This window comes from Carassius gibelio, chromosome B5 (assembly GCF_023724105.1).
Source record: "Carassius gibelio isolate Cgi1373 ecotype wild population from Czech Republic chromosome B5, carGib1.2-hapl.c, whole genome shotgun sequence".
Classification (NCBI taxonomy): Eukaryota; Metazoa; Chordata; class Actinopteri; order Cypriniformes; family Cyprinidae; genus Carassius; species Carassius gibelio.
Window position 1 is genome coordinate 267,827 of NC_068400.1, and position 18,078 is coordinate 285,904.

Sequence of the window (18,078 nt, forward strand, 5' to 3'; positions counted from 1 at the left end):
ACACAATTATTGGAATTGATCCAATTCCTGGTCCTGGAATCGATGGTAATCGGTTCCAAGAATCGATTCCTCACTGTTGTTTTCGATTCTTGTTTTTTTAAGATTAAAGGAACCTAATCTCACCATGATGACTGCAGAATAGGTAGTATAATGTATTATTCCTATAATATGAGAAAAAATATGACTATTTTAGACGATACGAAAATTGCCTGTGAAATTAGTCATAGCCCAGCTCAGCAGGGACATGCGTTTATTGCATTAATTAGATAAGACATGAAGTGTCTAAAATAAATGTGCACAGTTCAGCTGAATGATGAAGTTTACTATGTATATTTTGCACAATATTAACAAACTGTACACTGAAACAAAATAACCAGAACATTAATGACTGATAGAGCTCATGGGAATAAGGACAGCAGACCAACCAGCTATTCTAGGAAGGTGCCCAGTTGCCCAGGAGGCCGTTAAATTACCACTACATGGATTTTTATAGGAGCTTTTACAGTAAAGTTCAATAAAGTTTATCGTGGACCCCAGTTTAAAAATGCTTTAACTTTTAGGTTATTCAGTTTAAGTTTGTTTTAGTACTTCAACCTGAAATAAATTTAAGTTATTATTATTATTATTTGTAATGTGTATTTTAAGTAATTAAATTTTTTATTAACTTAGTTTCAGTTAACAATGTTAACTATTCTCTGTGTAATGTATAAAACAGAGAATAAATTACTTGAAGCAATATGTAAATTTTTTAGTAAACACTGTATTGGTTTTAAAGTCAAAAACTAAAAAAATTGTCACTTTAAGAAAATTAATAATGCTTAATTGTATGCTGTATAATATCATTATTATTCAATGGAACACATTGCTAGTTTTGAATCCAATGGTAATTTATTTATGCTCCAAATTGGTAAAAGACATGTTTCATGTTCTCCATTACACAAGATCTTTGTTAATAGGGCAGTTTAAAACTTTCAAAGTGGAATTAAGACTATAAACCTTGATGACGTAACTGTGATTCAGAGCACCCTCTGTAAAAGACCTGTAATGAGAACGCTCTTATCCTGATATCTCTTATCATAATTTTTATTGCTGACATCATGTGAAATTGCAAAATGTGACAAAAACCAGACTTTGCCGAATATAAATTTTTAATCTAATAATGAAATCATACAGAAGAATACAAAGTCTTATGTCATCTTGGTGGTTTGCTGAGTGTGTTAATTAGTAAGATTTTAATTGCTTTGAGCTTCTGGTCGAATTCTGGTAGAATTATTTGGCCTCTTTTGGTTCTCATCAAAATTGGTACATTGTGATGAAGTGTTGCCACCATAGACTGTGGTTGCCAGCCACACTTGCAGCCAGGGCCGGTGCTGAGATTTTCGATGATGCTGGGCTGAGCATACATGAATATTCATGAATTTCCTGTTTCACGTTAAAGCGACTATACATTACATACTAAATATTAGTATATTGTCACTGAAACATAAACGATTTTCAAAAAGGTATGTTTTAGCATAGAATGACATTATGCTTAGATTATTGTTGTTTTTATTACTATTGTTAATATGCAAAATAATTTATAGACTGTGTCATGGTTAGTGATATAATGTATAAATAAAATGTATGATGATTATTCTGTGTCATTCCTAATCGTTTTATCAATCATTAAAAAAATGTTTTTAATAACAAAGTGAAAGCTGAATGCACACATGAACTGTAATATAAACATTCTTAATCTCTGTATTTTTTTATTTATTTACCCAAAAATTATCAATTTAGTACATAAAAGGCACTATATAGTTAAAAAAAAAAAAAAATAAATGTAAAAATGTCTTATGTCTTATACTGCATTGTGGTGCACTTGAAAATAATTTTGACTCAAATGTGTATTGGTCAAGTTTTGAAATCCACAACCTTGCAGTACTTTAACAATGTTTTGCTTATTTTCTACAAACTTATAACAATTAAAATGTTTTGTAGTTTAATAACAAAAGGCTAAATCAAACCATGCAGTAATTTGTATATTTTCATTTCAAAGATAAGAGTAGATTGCTTTTGCAGAATAATAACTGTGGTGGGGGGGCGTGGTTTAGCAAAGTTTGCAGCGGGAGAGAGGATCAGGAGACGAGCGGTAAGTGAGTGGTTTGGGCAGAAATTATTATCACCTGTTTCTTGTTCTAGTAATTGGCGTGGAGAGGGTATAAAACGTCAGGAGAGACGGAAGCAAGTGAGAGAGAGTGGGACTGCTGACGGGAGTCGAGACCGGAAACCGGAAGCCGGAAAGCGAAAGCACCGAGTGTATGCAGCAAAATAGAAGTCACCATATGGTGTTTGAAAACGTTTGTTTAATTTCTGTTAATAAATATACGTCAGCAGTCCAGCCGACCCCTTGTCCTCTTCCTTACCCATACGAACTCACAACACTGGTGCCGAAACCCGGGAAGGAAGACGGACCGACGCCGCCGCCATGCAAAAACCCGTCCTCCACGCCGCTTGCGGACATCATTTCTTCCCTCGCGGTCCTCCACCGCGAGCAACACCAGGCGCTGCTGGATCTGAGGACCGACCAGGAGCGACGGTTCCAGGCCATCGTCCAGGCCCAGCAGGAGGACCGCGAGAGGTTCCGGGGCTGGTTCGATCGGGAGGTTCGCGCTGAGGCCGCCGGGCTGCCCGCCATGCACCTGCCACTGCACAAGATGGGGGCCCAGGATGATCCGGAGGCCTTCCTGGAACTTTTTGAAAAGGCGGCTGAGGCCTATGGGTGGCCCCGTGAGCAGTGGCCGGTGCGCCTTATTCCCCTGCTCTCCGGCGATGCCCAGGTGGCCGCACAACAACTGCCAGTGGCGAACCTCCTGGTCTTCGACGATCTGAAGAGGGCCATCCTCCAGCGGGTCGGCCGATCGCCCGAACAACACCGGCAACGCTTCCGCTCCCTGGACTTGGGCGAGGCCGGCCGACCCTTCGCGTTGGCCCAACAGCTCCAGGACTCCGGCCGCAAGTGGCTACTGGCCGAGGGAAGCGACGTGGAGCGTGTCATCGATCAGGTGGTGCTGGAGCAGTTCATCACTCGGCTCCCCAAGAAGACGGCCGAGTGGGTCCAGTGCCACTGCCCCGCGTCGCTGGAATCGGCCATCCACATAGCGGAGGACCACATGGTGGCGTGCCCAGGGGTCGGCACACCCCCACCTACTAACTCTCTCTCCCCTTCTCTCTCTCCCCCTTCTCTCTCTCGCCCTGTCCCTCTCCCTAGGTCCCGTCCACCTGGCCCTCCTCGTGTCCCGCCCCGGGGGCGGAGCGGGACGGACCAAGGCCGTTTCGCGTATACAAGGGCCCCGCCCAGGGGGGCGGGCCTCGGGGCTGCGGGAGGGGACAGTACTTCCGTCTCTCCGCTCTCTCCACGCCAATTCCCCTCTCCACTCCCTGCCATTGGGGCGGCGGGTAGGTCTGGGCTGGCCATTTGGCGTTGCGGGGACCCACGGGCCACCCCCGGTCAGGCTGGCGAGTACCAAATTCCCGTGAGTATCAAGGGGGGTACATAACCGGCCTTGGTGGATTCAGGATGCAACCAAACCTCAATCCATCAAAGCCTGGTTCAACCGGGGGCATTGGATACAAGCCGCGTGGTTAAGGTGCGGTGTGTACACGGGGATGTGGTGGAATATCCGGTCGTCCCAATTTTGATTCAATTTCGGGGACAAAAACATAGTGTGGAGGTGGCGGTTAGTCCCCACCTCCGGCATCCAGTAATTTTGGGGACGAATTGGCCCGCGTTTACAGTTTTATTGGGGTCGTTATGTGCGGATGCCTCTTGGGGGACGCTAAAACATGCGTTCCAGCAGGTCCGCACCATCGATGGCCAGCCTCTCCGACCAGCCCTTCCGCTCTCCTATCCCTATTTTGCCATTTTAAAAGACCGGTTGTATCGAGTGACCCAAGACGCTCAGACAAAAGTAAATACAACCCAGTTGTTAGTTCCAAAGAGCCGCAGGGAAATGCTTTTCCATGCGGCTCATTCTAATCCTATGGCGGGCCATTTGGGACAGGCAGCCACACTAAATCACCTCATGACCCGATTCTTCTGGCCGGGCATTCATGACAACGTGCGCAGGTGGTGCGCGTCTTGTCCGGAATGTCAGTTGGTGAACCCACCGGCCGCCCCAAAAGCGCCACGCCCTCTCCCATTAATGCAGGCCCCCTTCGAAAGAATTGGTATGGACCTCATCGGGCCATTAGAGCGATCGGCACGAGGACATCGCTTTGCCTTAGTCATAGTTGATTATGCAACACGATATCCTGAAGCAGTGGCCCTCCGCAACATTTCCGCTAAAAGTGTTGCGGATGCCCTGTTTCGTCTTATCTCCCGGGTGGGGGTTCCAAAAGAAATCCTTACTGATCAAGGCACGGCGTTTATGTCACGTACGCTACGCGAACTATACGGATTGTTGGGCATTAAGTCGATTCGAACGAGCGTCTATCACCCACAAACGGATGGCCTGGTCAAACGATTTAATCGCACTCTTAAAGCAATGATCCGTAAGTTCGTTCAGAAAGACGCCAAAAATTGGGATAGGTGGCTAGAGCCCTTGTTATTCGCTGTGCAAGAGGTCCCTCAAGCCTCCATGGGGTTTTCCCCCTTCGAGCTTCTCTATGGATGCAAGCCCCGGGGGGTGCTGGACGTTCTGAGAGAAACTTGGGAGGAGGGGATCTCGATTATGAGGTAATACGGTCCGATAGGAACGGGGCGCATCAGGTTTACCATCTCAATCTCCTTAAAAAATGGAATGAGGCGGAATCAGTGATGTTGGCAACGGTGATTGGGGGGGAGGATGATCTCTGGCCAGAGGCGAATCTCAAACCACAATCCCTCGCCCTGGCTCCAGGTGGAGATCACCTCTCGCCGTGCCAACTCACTGATTTAACGAAGTTACAGGCAGATTTTGCCGATGTCTTTTCGCCCCTACCGGGCCGTACTAACCTAATTCAGCACCATATCGAGACCGAGCAGGGCGTGGTAGTTCGCAGCCGGCCGTATCACTTACCTGAGCACAAGAAAAAAGTAGTTCAGGCTGAATTAGGCGCTATGCTTGACATGGGGGTAATAGAAGAATCCAACAGTAACTGGGCGAGCCCGATAGTTTTAGTTCCGAAAACGGACGGCTCAGTCCGGTTCTGTGTGGATTATCGCAAGGGTGAATGCTGTGTCGAAGTTCGACGCGTATCAAATGCCGCGGGTTGGCGAGTTGCTTGATCGGTTAGGCACGGCTCGCTTTTATTCGACATTGGACTTAACAAAGGGTTATTGGCAGATCCCCTTGTCTCCATTATCCCGAGAAAAAACAGCTTTCACAATGCCGTTTGGTTTACACCAATTTGTTACCCTTCCCTTTGGCTTGTTCGGGGCGCCTGCAACCTTTCAGCGCCTCATGGATAGAATCTTGCGGCCCCATGCGGCATATGCGGCTGCCTACCTGGATGATATCATTATGTTCAGTAATGATTGGCAGCGGCATATGCAGCATCTGAGGGCTGTTCTGAGGTCGCTGAGAGGAGCTTGCCTCACGGCCAACCCAAAGAAGTGTGCGATTGGGCGAGTGGAAGTAAGGTATCTGGGCTTCCACTTGGGGCATGGACAATATCCCCAAATTGATAAGACAGCCGCTATTGCGACCTGCCCACGTCCCAAGACCAAAAAGGAGGTGAGGCAGTTCTTGGGGCTGGCGGGATATTATAGGCGGTTTATTCCTAATTATTCGGACCTCACCAGCCCCTTGACTGACCTCACTAAAAAGGAGGTGCCAGATACGGTCCAGTGTACGGAGCCGTGTCAGCAGGCTTTTACCCAGGTCAAGGCTGCTCTATGTGGCGGGCCGTTATGACACTCTCCTGACTTTTCTCTCCCTTTTCTGTTGCATACAGACGCGTCGGACAGGGGGCTGGGGGCGGTCCTGTCCCAGGAGATAGAGGGGGAGGAACGGCCGGTGCTGTACATTAGCCACAAGCTCTCAAAGAGAGAGGCTAAGTACAGCACCATTGAAAAAGAATGCCTGGCCATCAGGTGGGCTGTCCTCACCCTCCGCTATTATCTCCTGGGACGGGAGTTCACCCTCTGTTCGGACCACGCTCCGCTGCAGTGGCTCCACCGCATGAAGGATACCAACGCGCGGATCACTCATTGGTATCTAGCTCTTCAGCCTTTTAAATTCAAGGTGATCCACAGGCCGGGTGTTCAGATGGCGGTGGCTGACTTCCTCTCCAGGAATGGGGGGGGGGGGCTGCAGGCCGGACGGCTCCCCGGCTTGAGTCGGGCGGTGGGGGTATGTGGCAGGGGGGCGTGGTTTAGCAAAGTTTGCAGCGGGAGAGAGGATCAGGAGACGAGTGGTAAGTGAGTGGTTTGGCCAGAAATTATTATCACCTGTTTCTTGTTCTAGTAATTGGCGTGGAGAGGGTATAAAACGCCAGGAGAGACGGAAGCAAGTGAGAGAGAGTGGGACTGCTGACAGGAGTCGAGACCGGAAACCGGTAGCCGGAAAGCGAAAGCACCGAGTGAATGCAGCAAAATAGAAGTCACCATATGGTGTTTAAAAAACGTTTGTTTAATTTCTGTTAATAAATATACGTCAGCAGTCCAGCCAACCCCTTGTCCTCTTCCTTACCCATACGAACTCACAACAATAACTTCAACTGATTCTGTGTTATAAGTTTTATTAACAGATGTGGTCAAGGCATTACATAAATGACATTTACTACACACCTGTATAAATATAAAATACATATTTAAAAAAAAAAAAAGGTGAAAGCTGCACAAGGGTGTAACAACTTAACAATGTTTTGCTTATTTTCTACAAATTTATAACAATTAAAGTGTTTTGTAGTTTAATAACAAATGGCTAAATCAAACCATGCACTAATTTGTATATTGTCATTTCAAAGATAAGAGTAGATTGCTTTTGCAGAATAATAACTTCAACTGATTCTGTGTTATAAGTTTTATTAACAGATGTGGTGAAGGCATTACGTAAATGACATTTACTACACACCTGTATAAATATAAAATACATATCTTGAAAAAAAAAAAAGGTGAAAGCTACACAAGGGTGTAACAACTTTGTATATGTGTTTAGGGATAGGCCTATACTGATCAATAAAAGCAAGCACATGCTATAGGATTACTGTTGTAAGTAAATTATTAAATACATTTTTAAAATAAATTCCTATATGAACAACAAATGGCAAACATATAGATTTAAACACCATGAACAAACTCAATGAAATCAGTCTAAATGTTGGGAGAAGAAACATGCTTCCAAATCAATGGGACCATATTGTTTATACCCACTGCAGAATAAGCCATTCAAGAATGACCCACGTTTTTAATATTAGTAGAATATCCACCAACATGATCTTTTTTACAAAACCCTTTATCCACGAAATATGTTTTATTAGGTTGTGCTTGGTTTGATTACCTTTGTTTATCTTGATTTCAAAAGTGTGGTTTTCAGGAACAAAACGTAGTAAAACTTTAAAAGTGGTTAAATAATACAACATTTGTATCAAATAGTAGGCTATACAAGTTTTTTTATTTTGCATATGATTTGTTTAACTATTACACGGATGAAGTACACACTCTGTTGGTCATCATCCACCATCCCCTGCATCAGATGAAAAACCAAAAGTTAATTCTGAGAACGTTTACCCATGTCTTCATGTATGTGTGCAATAGTGGCCTTAGCTTGAGAAAATGTAAGTCTGCCCCATTAGAAGAGCTTCTGCAAACTAGAAAAAAATAAAAAAAATAAAAAACACGGCAGAAGTGAAATTATCCAACGGACAGATATTAATTACAAACAAACAGCTTCTCCACATGACCTGTAGGGTGTCGTGCACTTCCATTTGACACCTCTTTTAAGGAGAAAAAAAAAGTTAAATACTTGTTACTTCATAAGAGCCTTTATATCGTTCTTTATTTCTCACCTTACAGACTTCCATTACAGTAAGCAAGTTTGTGCCATTATATGCTACACAACTTCAAACGACATACTTATCAAATGACACTTTTAATAGCAAAACAGAGGAATATGAGAAAATATTTAACAGCTGTTGGCCCATTTACTTGTAGCTAGGCTACCTCTGGCAAATCAGTGGCTATAATCGTTGAGTTAACATTTAAAACAGGAAACAATTAATAACATTTTGTGCACAATCTAGATCTGTCGCTTTAACGCGAATCAGGAAACTCATGAATATTCATGTTTGCACCGCTCAGCTTCACCGAAAATCTCAGACATCGAATATTTCAGAACACCGGATTAACATAAGGGATAGGTGGGGCTGAAAACCCAGGGCCCAACGTGATTGGCTGTGGAGGGAAGGAAAATTAGACCTAGAAATTATTGGCCATTGGAAGAACCCAAAATTTCCCGGTGTGCCAATTGTGGTAGGCCTAACTCAACGGGCTGCGCATCATCATGAAATCTTATTCTTTACAAGTGTTTATAAGCATTACCCATTTAAACATTCAAAAGAGTTCAAAGCATTCAAAGACAAGACGCTGAAAAAAACTGAGTACTCGTTCAGTGCACATGCAGAGAGCCACGTCTCAATGACAGCAACATCGAACTGAGCTCTCCTTCTCCAGAATGAAAATACAATTTGCAGTTTAAACAAGCAAACAGAAAAAAAACGTGAAAGAGACCACTTAAGCTTTTGCATGCAGTGTTCTGTGCCCATGGTGCATGCAGCGAGAAGCGTCTCAAAGTGCTTGAACACCGAAATTTGCCGCTTTTTGCTCTTGTAATGACAAATACATACAAAATTATGTATAAATACCCGCCTTGGAGAGTATTGTTTATAGATTTCAGCTCTGCTTTCAACACCATCATCCTGGACACCCTTCAAAACAAATTCACACAGCTCTTTGTGCCCATTTCCATCTGTCAGTGGACCACCAGCTTTCTGACAGACAGGCAGCAGCTAGTGAAGCTGGGAAAACTCACATCTAACACCCGCACCATCAGCACTGGAGCTCCTCAGGGCTGCGTTCTCTCCCCACTGCTCTTCTCCTTCTACACAAATAACTGTACCTCTAAAGACCCCTCTGACAAGCTCCTGAAGATTACAGATGACACCATCATCGGCCTCCAATATGGAGACGAGTCTGCTTACACACAGGAGGTTGAGCAGCTGGCTGTCTGGTGCAGTCACAACAACCTGGAGCTGAACACACTTAAAACTGTGGAGATGATCATGAATTTCAGGAGGAACCCCCCTGCACTCCCCCCACTCACCATCATAGACAGCACTGTGGCTGCAGTGGAGTCATTCAAGTTCCTCGGCACCACCATATCTCAGGACCTGAAGTGGGACACTCACATAGACTCCATTGTGAAAAAGGCCCAGTAGAGGTTGTACTTCCTTTGTCAGTTAAAAAATTTCTAAACTTCAAATGTTCAGCAGAAAAGATCATTGGTGTGGACCTGTCCAGTTTTCAGGACTTGTACAACTCCAGATGGAAGAAACGGGCAGGTAACATCATCAAAGACCCCTCTCACCCCGGACACAACTTGTTTGCACTTCTCCCCTCAGGCAGACACTACAGATCTCTGTGGTGCACTAGAACATCTAGGCATAAAAAAATTTGCCCATGCCATCTCCAGCTTAAACAGCTAACATATTATTCATTATCTGTGTTCTGTAATTAATTTCCATAAATCATTCTACATCTGAAGTTATTGCCTTTCTCAAGTATTTTGGAAATACATATGCATATCTGTTTATTTATACAGTTCTATACAGAGTAAAATTGCACAAATCTGTTCATAAATCAATCTACTATTCCAGATTCATACACATTATTATTATTGCCAAGTCCTACTAATTTATTTTATTTTTTTATTTTGTTCTCAGGTCAGATGTGTATGTATGCATGTATGTATGTACCAGGAGCACCTTAAAAAAAAGGTTGAGACAGGTTCGGATCAAGTTGCTGACCTGCTCATACTTAAAGTCACCATGAAATAAAAAATTTAAATGCATTTTTTTTTTTATGGAATACTGCAGTTTATTATAAATAATTTTTCCATGCACTTCTACATTTTTTTCAAATTCATGTGCCCTGTAATCTTAATCAAAAACATGAACCTCCCCTCCCCCTCAAAACGACTCATCTTCTCTTCTTGTCATGAGCTATGGTGCAAGGGAGAAGCTAGTGACGTGAGGGCTAAACGCTGGGGGAAAAACTGAAGCTGATGCTTCACTTTATATAAATCAAGTGCTGACATAAGCCATGGGGGAGTACACTACCCTTAAAAGTTGAAAGGATATTACCACAACATTACTCTTAGGACATGGCAAACTTTTTTTTTTTTTTTTTTTTTTTAAGATAATATGACAACCTGATGGAGGACACACTCAGTCATTCAGTCTCTGTCTCAATAAATAAAACATTTCTTCATCCTAGGGTGTCGCCGGTGAATCCAGTGATGAGAAATCCCGCCACAACTAGCTGAAACTGGCATTCAGATCTGCCTCCATTTTGTTAGCAACACCCCAACTTCCAACGATCATGTTCTTGAAATAAATCCTGAGACTTTTTGCCAAGATCACGCAAGAGGTCGCACAAGCCTTTGCAATGCAAGTTAAATATTAATAATAAGATATTACATATAATTTGTTAGTAAAACAAAGTACTACATGTTTTATTTTTGCAAAAATTTGTATATTTATTTTGTACAACATTTGGAACAGCTTTTTATCACTTAATTAGAAGCACCAGAATTTAAATCGTGTCATATGTTATAGGGACTAGTACTGAACAGACATTTAGAAGTTAATTTTAAAATGCAAAGTATTGAAAATACAAATAAACCTCTGTAAAAACGTTTTTTTTTTTTTTTTACATTTTTACAACACTATAAGTGTGTCCCATCAGGTAATGAAAATTTCTACACACAATTGTGTGCCTTGTCAGAATACCTGCACTTGAGGTCTTTGCACTTGACTACTTGACTTATTTCCTGTATTTGGTTGTTCAAGTGAGAATGAAGACCACAACTGTGTGTCAAACTTTTCATTACCTGGTGGGACACACTGATACACACTTATTTTGTTGCTACAGAAACAGTCAGCATTCTGAGATACGCTTTTTATAACGCTATTTGAGCAAAAGAAACAACATTTATGACACAGTTGTTGTCAGATTTCTTTGGTGATTTCAAATATGAAATTTAATCGTAAGCTTAGTTTGGAGAATTAGATTTTTTCCTCCTACAAAGAGATAGGAGATGCACCTGCATGCCCGAGAGGCGTTTCAAAGATGGCCGCCGAGTGACATGACTTGTTAAAAAGACAAGGTGGCTAGGTGCATCCCAAATCACGTACTTATTCACTATCCAATTACATTTTGTAGTATAAATAGTGTGAGTAGTGTGCTCACACTGAAAATTCCATAAAGAAAAAGTGCACTTTAAAAACCTGGATGATGCACTTAAATAACTGAAAAAAACTAAGTGGGTAATGTTGGACATTTCATGCACTGTAGCAGCTTTAACTACATAGTGAATGGGGAGGGGCTATCAGACTCCGATTATGAATGACAAAAAATAACATTATATAATTCATACACTACATGGTTGAGTACATAGTGCATAAGTACATAGTGTATGAGTGCATAATGTATAGTGCGTCATTTGGGACGCAGCTTTTTGACTTCATTCACCTCAATGGAAAGCATATTTATACCATCTGAATCATTTCCTATTCCCTATATAGCGCACTACGTGCCATTCACCGTACATAAAATACAGATCCTGTGACTAGAGACCAATTTGAGCCACTGCATCAGTGTCTGTTTATAGTGCAGGCGTTGGTACACTTCAGGTTCTAGAGAGCATTTACAGAAGTTGAAGTGCAGTATGATATCATCATAATCGCTGACCCATATTGATGGAAGTGACAGACTGCAAGTTTTAAATGCTTATATCTTGTAAAAGCAAATGTTGTCATTGTTTTTGGAGCACATTAGCTTATAGATAATCTTAAGCATAACATATTCATATCAAAAGCCTAAAAAAAAAATTCCGTTTTGTTTTCATGGGGACGTTAAGGGCATTTTATTGCAACAGTACAGGAAACCTATCACGATGATATCTTTGCATCATTGCTCGCTGCATTCATCCACATGATAGCTGCACATAATGTCAGAGCTGGGGATTTCCTTCTAAAAAATCTAGATCTGAGTATGACGATCACTTTAGAATGGAGAATTTTGCTTTCCTTTTGCTGACACCAAGATTTCCACATGATGATTCATTGTCTTATATTTTGTTTCATAGATGTATGCTGTATTAAGGCCAAATGTATAATCAACAAAAAGATTGTGAACAAAATGCTGTTTCAGCCTAATTAAATTACTAAATTATTAAATTATTTTTTATCATAGGGCTTTGCTTCTTTGCTTCATAACATCCTGGCATGTAGTTAAAAAGGCCACACATTTGGAGAAATACTGATGTGTTTATAAGTTTACTTCACATTTCTTTGGGTAAAATAATTTATCAATTAATTATGCATTCTGTTGCAAAGTGCTTTAAGCCACTGGCTGGAGCTCTCGCTCTCTTATGGGATTTATGGCTCACGGAAATACAATTCTCTGCAGATCCAATCGATATTGTGTCATTGCAATTCCATTCACCAGTGATGGTAAACATCTGCATTCTATCTTTCTAACTAACACAGATGAAACATAAAGTAAATAAATATACAATTATGATATACACATTATTATATGTGTTTTTCATGTGTTATGTGGTAGAATAATAACCAGTGTACACTCTTAAACATAAAGGTGCTGCAAAAGGTTCTTAAAGTGATTCCATAGAATAACCATTTTTGGTTCCACAAAGAACCATTCTGTCAAAGGTTCTTTAAAGAACCATCTCTTTCTAAAAAGTTTTCATAATCTGAACAACCTTCTTTCGACACAAAGAAACTTTTCAGATGTCAAAGGTTCTTTATGGAACCATTTAGACAAAAAGGTTATTCTGTGACATCGTGAAGCACCTTCATTTTCAAGTGTGTTGTAAAACACTACACATTTTACCACAATAGAAAGTTACAAACACTGTAAAAGTTGTGTTAATCTCATACCGTGATACACCTTCTTTTTCTTTCGGCTTTTCCCTTCAGGAGTCGCCACAGCGAATCATCTCTACTGATGATTTGCATGGTTAAATTTGGCAATGTTTTATGCCGGATGCCCTTCCTGACGCAACCCTCTCTATTTATCTGGGCTTGGAACCGGCACAGAAGTCACTGGAATGTGACCCCCATGGCTAGATTCATACTGTGATACATGTATGTCTGAATAGATATTCTGAAAAGCCATGCGTGCATGAATAAATGTCAGTTAATTTGCTAAATATGGTGTGCTGGCTTTATTCATTTACAAGTAAATTTTCCAAATGTTTATGGGTCACTAAATGTTACTATACATTTTTTTTTTTTTATATCCCAGTAACATTGAAATCAGATTTGTAATAGTGCCATGCCAGATATGATTGAATATACTGCTGTAGATCCCTTTTAAAATGAAGGGACCATTTTACTTGTCTCTTTTAAGATAATAAAATTTCTATAAAGACATAATTATTTAGCATTTTGGTTTGGTTTGAATAACAGTCACATGAGCACATTCTCATGTAACGTGAATCATACCCACAGCCCTAGAATTAATTTATTAACTTTTTCTAACATGTCAGTAATAGTGACAGTTTGTTCTGTTCGTTTTTGACTCACAGTATTAACTTGTACAAATTGAAATATTTTTTGCAGGCTAAAGTAACATGCAAGCACAGCACGCCAATCAACATCTGCTTGTTGACCTTAACATCCTGACACACAATTCACATAAATTTATGCAAATAATGCAAGTCCACATGGTCACACAGAAGGGTCATGACAACGGTGTTACCAAAGAGTGTTCTACAGGCAACAGGGTTAGTTAACGTGTAATACAGTTGTCAATTTCATCATTTAGACTCATAGGCTTTGCCTTATTTTCTTTAACACACCCAACATAGTTGACACTCAGATAAAATACTCCTTGACAACAGTTTATTGTAGATTAAATATTAAAAAACAAATCCATCATGATCCATATCCACCGTGATGTTGGCATGGTATTTTGATAAACCATTATTAGTTGCAGGGGTTTGTTCAGTGATTAATAGGTAGTTTTAATGTTTTAAAACAATAAAAAAATTGTCTTAATTTATAGGAAATTTAATTTAACTCGATTTAAAAACCTTATTTTTCTGAAGTATTTTTATCTTAGAAATTATTACAAATAATGTTGTCTTTAACACTGAACTCAGCAAACACTAACTTCAGATGTGGACAAAGCAAAAACTGTAATTCAAAGGAACATCAAGGCCACTGCAAGCAAAGTTTGAGATAAGTGATAATTGAGATAATAAGTATAAAATGTTATTTTTGTTAACTTGTTAACCTACACCTGGAGCCCGTTTCAATAAGGATGTTCAACAAACTCTGAGTTAAAACTTGAACATTCTAGACTTACTCTAAAATAGGAAACTCTTTTGGGTTCAGAACAGCTGAATTGTGTAAGTTCAGTCAACTCTGAGTAGGTTGACTCTAAATTTAGCGAGTGCACCAGCACCACGAATATGAAATGTCATAATGTTACAGGTGAAAACAGGCAGAACGGTAGATTATTTAACTAATAGGCTATTATTTTCATGGTATCTCACAGGCAAAAAAATATAAAATAATAATAATAATAGTAATTTATCTGCATTTGTCTGATTTTACAAATCATCTACCAATAGGGTAAGAAAAACAAGGCAGCGGATATTTACACTAAGTGGAGTTAATATAGCCTATTTTCTTAGCGATAGATCCTATTTAGAGTAGGCTAAGTGCAAATTGCTTTAGATGCTATTTACTCTTAGTGAAAATCATGATATATTCTATTTACCATTTAGAAGTAGCAGTTCTCTGCAACAGGCTAAATATAAATAATAATTATATGCTGTTCATACTTTATACTAGCAGATACTATTTGCCCCTCAGTATTGTTGTACATTAACAGGATTAATAATAACTTATTGTAAATGGTTATATTTATTACAAATATATACTTTTATCAATATTAAACACATATTAGGCACTTTACTTTCACTTTTAGAACATTTTCTTCATTTTTATTAAAAATAAATTCTAATGTGATAGGAAAAGTGAGAAGAACGCGTGGAGGATGCGTGCAGTTCTGTTTATTAACCACTGCGCCAAAAATGTACGTGTTATAAGAAAAGTGTTATAAGAATGTAACACTAGAGGACATGAAATGTTACAATTACTACCATAATAAATTAATGAAAACGAAAATGATTCATGTTTTAAAACCAAAAACCATTGTTACTATATAGTTAAAGGGATAGTTCACCCAAAAACGACGATTATGTCATTAATGACTCACCCTCCTGTCGTTCCAAACCTGTAAGACCTCCGTTCATCTTCGGAAGATACAAAATACATTTTGGTCCAAAAATAACAAAAACTACCACTTTATTCAGCATTGTCTTCTCTTGAGCGCATTCACAGCAATTTAGTCAGGGCTTAATTTGTGCCGGAACAAGCTGGAACCGGATCCGGCACCTCATTTTGGCGGATCCCCCTCCTCCAGGGGCGGCGTTTCAGTATGACAGAAATATGTGCCATGAAAAACTTTTTAAAAATTCATATCTCTATTATAATTTGTTATTATTATTTTAAATCACAGGGTTTTAGAAATATTTAACCAATGATAAGTATTTAAAGGAGCTTGTAAAACTTCGTAATGCCACTGGATCCTCAAGCTCTCGCGAAACCTCGTCACTTCACGTGCCTCCACTCAGATTGAGTGCCGCGCACAGTCACAGTCAGTCCGCTTATTTGCAAAGCAAGGGTAAACAAATAACTTTGAATAGTACAGCATTTCTTTACTCAAATACTATGTCTATAAAGGCTATTGTTTTTGTGTGTTTGAAGTCTGGAGAAGTAGCTTTTTTTGCCATCTACTTTTGTACGTTTAAAATATCCTGTGCATAAGTGCTTAATCGTTTATATCATGAGATTTTGGCCAAGTGTATTAAACAGCAAAATAATAATAATAAAAAAAGCATTAAAAAAAAAAAAAAAAAAACGTTATATCCTAACCTATAAAAGGTGATAATGGCATATAATGCACTGCACTTTCCTCAGATGCAGACAAAACACAGATCTCCTCATTCGCCGGCCAAAGACCTTGTTAACTCCATTTGAGCTTGTTTTTCATATAGCCTGATGTTAATTAGAAGTGTCTGATACAACAGCAACACTGACGCTGCAGTGTTGTTTAATTATTGATTTGTTCCCCCTATTCTTTTTTATTTTAGTAGAGTGTACCATGAAACTGTTTTATTTGCCAACACCCATCAGACATCTTATTGTTTGTATTTGGTTGCTTAAACTCAACAAACTATGGAAAATAAGTCAGCTTTATACGCACAAGCTTTGGATGTGACTGTGAGGGCACAATCACATAATATAGCCTTTGGAGAGCGTGAGTACCAATGGATTAAAATTCTTTAAAAAACTGTGCAAATTATTATACACAAAAGAACTGAACTTCACATCACTACTGGTGATGCGAAAACCGATGCAACCGGATCTTGACTCGAGAACGAGTCAATCTTTTGTTATCTGGCTCGGCTCGGTGTTCATCTTTAGTTCTCTCTTTACAGCAGTTCATATTCCGGGACATTAGTTTATTTTAACTCAGAGGGAGTGTCAGCCACGTTAAAAAAAGTTCCAAGTTTAAGTCATTTGTGGATTAATGCTTATTGGAGACGTGAACTGTTTCAAACGATTCAGTTCGATTTGGTGAACTGGTTCAAGAAGATCCGGTTACATTGAGTGATTCGTTCCGAATATCACTACACTTGAACTCACTCACAACAGACTTAGAAGAGAAGATAATGATGAATAAATTCGTAATTTTTGTTATTTTTGCACCAAAATGTATTTTCGATGCCTTAACAAATTCTAACTGACCCTCTGATGTCACATGGACTACTTTGATGATGTTTTTTTTACCTTTCTGGACATGGACAGTATACCGTACATAGGTTTTCAATGGAGGGACAGAGAGCTCTTGGACTAAATCTAAAATATCTTAAACTGTGTTCCGAAGATGAACAGAGGTCTTACGGGTTTGGAACGATATGAGGGTTAGTTATTAATGGCATAATTTTAATTTTTGGGTGAACTATCCCCTTAAACCATGGTAACCATAAATTAACCATGGTTTGGCTACACTATAGTTTAACCATTTGTAGTAAAACTGTGAATTGTAGCTAATAACAAACAACAACAGTAATAATAATCATAGAAAAAAAGGGAAAAAAATCAATTTAACTACAAAAAGAAACATGGTTAGGCTAAATTTCTTAAGGCTATTGTGACAATAGTCTACTACAAATATGCCACACATATAACAATCCCATTCAAACCTGATACTCTGTTTCTTAAGGGCTGTAAATACAAGCACAAGGGGACCATAAAAAATACTGAGTAACCATTTTGAGTTGCTGTAATTAAATTTCAGCAAAATGGACTAGCCTGCAGCATAATTTTTTTTTCACTTTCCTTTTTGGTGTGTCTTTGAATTTAGCCCTCAGTAGGTTAATTTTCATTTGCATCAAATTATGTGGCATCATTTCATTCCTAACACATTACCCAGTCCATATCAGTATTGATATCCAGCATGATATATTTTCCCATTGAGATCTGATGTGTTTTCAAAGTGTTCCTTAATTTATTATTATTATTATTATTGTTGTTGTTGTTGTTGTTGTTGTTGATTATTTATTTTTTGATCAATCTATACAATCACTGTGTTAAACACACACCTATTTTAATAAGAATAAACAGACCTTGTTCATATTAGAAAAAGCCATTTAGTCTTAGGCATGATGCCTTTCTTGTCCTAAAGAGAATGTACTGCAGCTGCACCGTCGTACGGTCGGGTTTCTTTACCGAAAA